The sequence below is a fragment of the Heterocephalus glaber genome, unplaced genomic scaffold (assembly GCF_053883595.1).
Source record: "Heterocephalus glaber isolate CG9 unplaced genomic scaffold, H.glaber_assembly_v1.0 deba00001761, whole genome shotgun sequence".
NCBI classification, from domain to species: domain Eukaryota; kingdom Metazoa; phylum Chordata; class Mammalia; order Rodentia; family Bathyergidae; genus Heterocephalus; species Heterocephalus glaber.
The window spans coordinates 558,025-562,499 of NW_028258458.1; positions in this window are offsets into that span (position 1 = coordinate 558,025).

Consider the following 4,475-nt stretch of genomic DNA (forward strand, 5'->3'; position numbering starts at 1 on the left):
CCTGGGAAACTTCAGGCCTGTGACTTGTCTGCGTTCTCACCCCTGTGGTCTCCGCTACCAAGACAGCTGACCAGTCCATCCTGATGCCTTCTCTCTACCCTTACAGGTGATTGTCTGCCGACGGAAGAAGGAGGGAGACTACCAGGTCCAGCACCACCGCCTGGGCTATTACTTCCCACACTTGGACCTGAGGAAGCTGCAATGACCCCGTCTGCCAGGGGGTTCTTTTATCCTACCCTGGGTCCAAAGAAGAAATAAACCACATTGGACAGACACAGCCTATGGGCCTTGCTTGACTTTGTCCCAGCCTGGTTCACAGGGAACAAAGTGAGATCTCTTCCTCCTTCATTATGTCCTGAAGGCAACTGTTAGTTGTCTTGGGGTTTCATACTGTGCCATCTGGCAGGGACACCGGAATCGGTGAGACTTGTATGGAAATTGCCATTGTCCAAAATCAACATCCCGCTGAAATGTGAGATTTCCCTCCTAGTCACCCACCACCTATCTGCCCTGACTTTACTGCCAGCCATCCCATGGAGCTCTTTCTCCATATCCACCCACATCCTGGAGCCCTGGCTCTCTCAAACTTTCTCTTACATTACTTCATTCTCTGAGTTTATCTTTACCAGGACTTTCAGATGAATCCTTTCCTTACCCACCACGTGATTCCTGAAAGATGGGAAATTTCTTTCGAAGAAAGAAATGAGTGGGTCAGAAATGACTCCACAACCAGCCTTGGAACTTGGGAGCTAAAATGACCAAATATCCAGAAAACTTGAGTCCAGGAGTAATGCTAATACTGTGTGAAGATGTCTGTTTTGGAGGTAAGAAGAATAAAACTTGAGGGGGGTTCATCAGAAGGAAAAATAAGATTTTCTTTTTTACATCTTTCCCTGCACTGAATCCAAGTAGACAATCACAGCCAAGCATGCCAGGTGTGAGGCCAGCTGCACTGTCCTGCTTTGTATTTGCTGGAATCGGTGGCATGATCTATATATTTCTCAGACCACAGTGAGTGATGGTACCCAATTCTTACCCAGGGCTAAGAATTAAAATTAGAGTAATGACATCCATCCAAACTCTTTTGATGTGAGCTTTGCACCCTCACTCTTAAGCAGTATGTCTCTGAGAATGCACTCTGACACTGACAGTAATGATGTTAATAGCTCTCACATATTAATGACAGTCACATATGGAATAACAACAAGGGTACATTCAAAGAGCTGCACCATCTAATCCTATGAGACTGTGGTTGTATATGTGGCCTGTGGTTGACAGCATGTCATCATGTAGCACTGATGTCTGCTAAGCACTGTGGTTGGCAAGCTCTGCGCGCATTAACTCTGTTCTGCTCTCCATTTGCTGTGATTTGAATGTGTCCCCTCCAAAATTCATGTGTTGGAGACTAAATCCCCCAAACAGTAATGGGAGGTGAGGGGGCCTAATGTGAAGTGTTTAGGTAACGAACCCTCTGTCCTAATGAATGGATTAGTGCTGCTATAAAAAGGGGCCTGTGGGCATGGGCTTTCTCTTGCTTTCTTTTCTTCCCCATGAGGCTCAGCATTTTTCCTCTTTTGCCTCTCCGCCTTCTGCCATGGGGTGTTGAAGCAGGAAGCAAGAAAGCCCTCCATAGAAGCTAGCACCTTGATCTTGGAATTCTCAGCTTCCAAAACTGTGACAGAATAAATTTTTGTTCTTTATAAATTGTGCAACCTGTGGAATTCTGTTACAGCAAAACAAAATGGATTTAGACCATCCTTGAGGGCTTCGCTCCCACTCAATGGCTAAAGGGATGGAAGCTCAGAAATGGAAGACAATCAGCAGAGTCGTGCTCCGTGATGTGCAAACACCACATTTTCTTTATCCATTCTTCTGCTGATGGACACATAGGCTACTTCCAAGATTTAGTTGTTATGAATTGTGCTGCTATAAACGTGGGTGTGCATGGATCACTGTGATATGATGTCTTTAGCTCTTTCAAGAAGATACCTAGAAAGGGAAGAGCTGGTAGAAGGATAAACTTGTCATTTGTAGGAAACTGGATGCACCTTGAGACCATAATGTTAGTGAAATAATTTAGACATACGAGCTTAAATATCACATGGTTTCTCTTATATTTAGAATATAAATGAAGAGCAAAATAAAAAGATCATAGGAAGCAGGGAGACAGATCTTTCTCAGATAGGAAGGGGATCAAGAAATGGAAGGAGAATGGAGAGAGGAGAGGGGAAGGAGAAGAAATAAAGAATGAAGAGGTCTTCTGTCCATGTACCAATTCCCCACAAGGAATGTAAACATTATGTGCTACAAACATGGACTAATAAAAACTAAAAGAAATAGATAATAATTGGACAAGGAAGGGAAAGAATTACCTAGAACCTGAATTATGAACTACGATCCTAAACTATCTATTAATGAGATAAAAGACATTTCCAGACCCAGAGACCAACTCAAGCCAACCTTGAGCAGGGCTCAGTGAAAGAGTGAGTAAAGAATGTATATTAGGAAGAACTGCAAGCCTAGAAAAACATGTTGGAATGAGAAGAATCGAGTTAAAAAGAAAAAAAGTAATGTATCTAAATAAGTATTCATTTTAAAACAAGCCATTAATTTTGTTTAATTTTCTATAGTACTGTGCATGTTTGCAGTCCATAATGATTACATTTGTTATGGCAAGTTTGTACATGTATATAATACATCTTTTTTTTTTTTTTGGTACTAGGGATCGAACTTGGGTCCTTGCCCTTGCAGAGCAGGTGGTGAAACCAGAGCTAAATCCCCGGCCACTGTTTGTTTGTTTTTACTTTTTTTTGGTACTAGGGATCAAACTCGGGTCCTTGCGCTTGTGAGGCAGGTGGTGGAACCACTGAGCTAAATCCCCAGCTGATTCTCTCTTTTTTAAAACTTTATTTTCCCTTTCTTCCCTCCCTCTCCCTCTATCTCTTGTTCCTCTTTCCATTTGAAAAAGATCTCCTACTTACCTTTTATTTTGCTTATTATTTATACTTTGGGTTTCTCATATTAAAGAAGTCATGCAATATTTAAACTTGTGTGTCTGATTTATTTCACCTAACATTATGGTTTCGAGGTGTGTCCGTTGAAATAAATTTTAATAAAATTCCAGATGATTACCAAATACAAACAGAGAGGATAGATAAAGTTTCAAGATGATTCACTTTAGGAAAGATGTAAATAGTATAGGTACTCTATTATTTTTAACATATTGCCCTCAGAACCTGACAAGTCCAGCAAGCAAATGTGAGCAATGATAAAGAGAATTCAAACTTTTTAGCAAACTCAGGGATCAGGCAAATAGGCAAATAGATTTAAATTCTTGAATTACAACAAACAATGCCCTACTATTAAATTAATGCTGAAAAACATCTGTATGCCATTATCTCCCAAATGTCAAGTTAGTTTTCATGAAGCAAATTTCAAACACATATAGATCAAGAAAATTAGAGAAAGTGTGGTGTTTCACTAAAAGCAACTATTAGCTAGTAAGAAATAAGGAAGAGATAAATAACAATAGGTAGATATCTTATTTGAGGACACAGACATAAAAACTCTGAAATGAGGGCTGGGGATTTAGCTCAGTGGTTCTAGCTCCTGCCTCGCAAGCACAAGGTCCCAAGATCGATCCCCGGTACCAAAAAAACAAAAAAATCTGAAATGAAATGTTATTTTAGAATCTCCTGATTATATAAATAATAATCCATTTCAACTATGTAATTTCATTCTGTGAATGTGAGGAAAACTCACTGAACAATTTCATGACTTTGATAATTCCCTACTGACTTTAACTGAAATAAGTCTGACCAAGAAAGAAAAACACTGTATGATATCACATATATGAGGAATCTCTAAAAAGTCAAATACATCGAAACGGAAAGAATGGTAGCTACTGGGGTAAACAGGAGTGAGGAGGTGCAGATTAAAGGGTACAAAGTTGCAGTGATGTAGAATGAATAACTCTAGACATTTAATGTGCAGCGTGAGGTGTTATACTCAATGGCATTACATTGTATAATGGAAATTGGCTGAGAGGGTAGATTTTAGGTGCTCTTATCATACAAAATTGTAACTATGTGAATGCCAGATATGTTAATTTGCTTGACAGCGACATGTATAAGTATATATAATATATATATATTTAATGCCTTATACATGAAATATATGCAATAATATTTTGTGTGTATGTGTAGTGCTGGGAACTGAAGCCAGCATCTTGCACCTGCTAGTCAAGCAATCTGCCACTGAGCACATTCTCAGCCCTACATAATTAAAGGAAAATAAGTAGAAGGGCCAGGGATTTAGCTCAATGGTTCTGCCGCCTGCCCTGCAAGCACAGAGACCCGAGTTCAATCCCTGGTACCAAAAAATAAATAAATAAATAAATAAATAAATAAATAAATAAATAAATAATAAATAAGTAGAATGCAAATAAATCGCATAAAAGCAAGTGAAAATGGGAG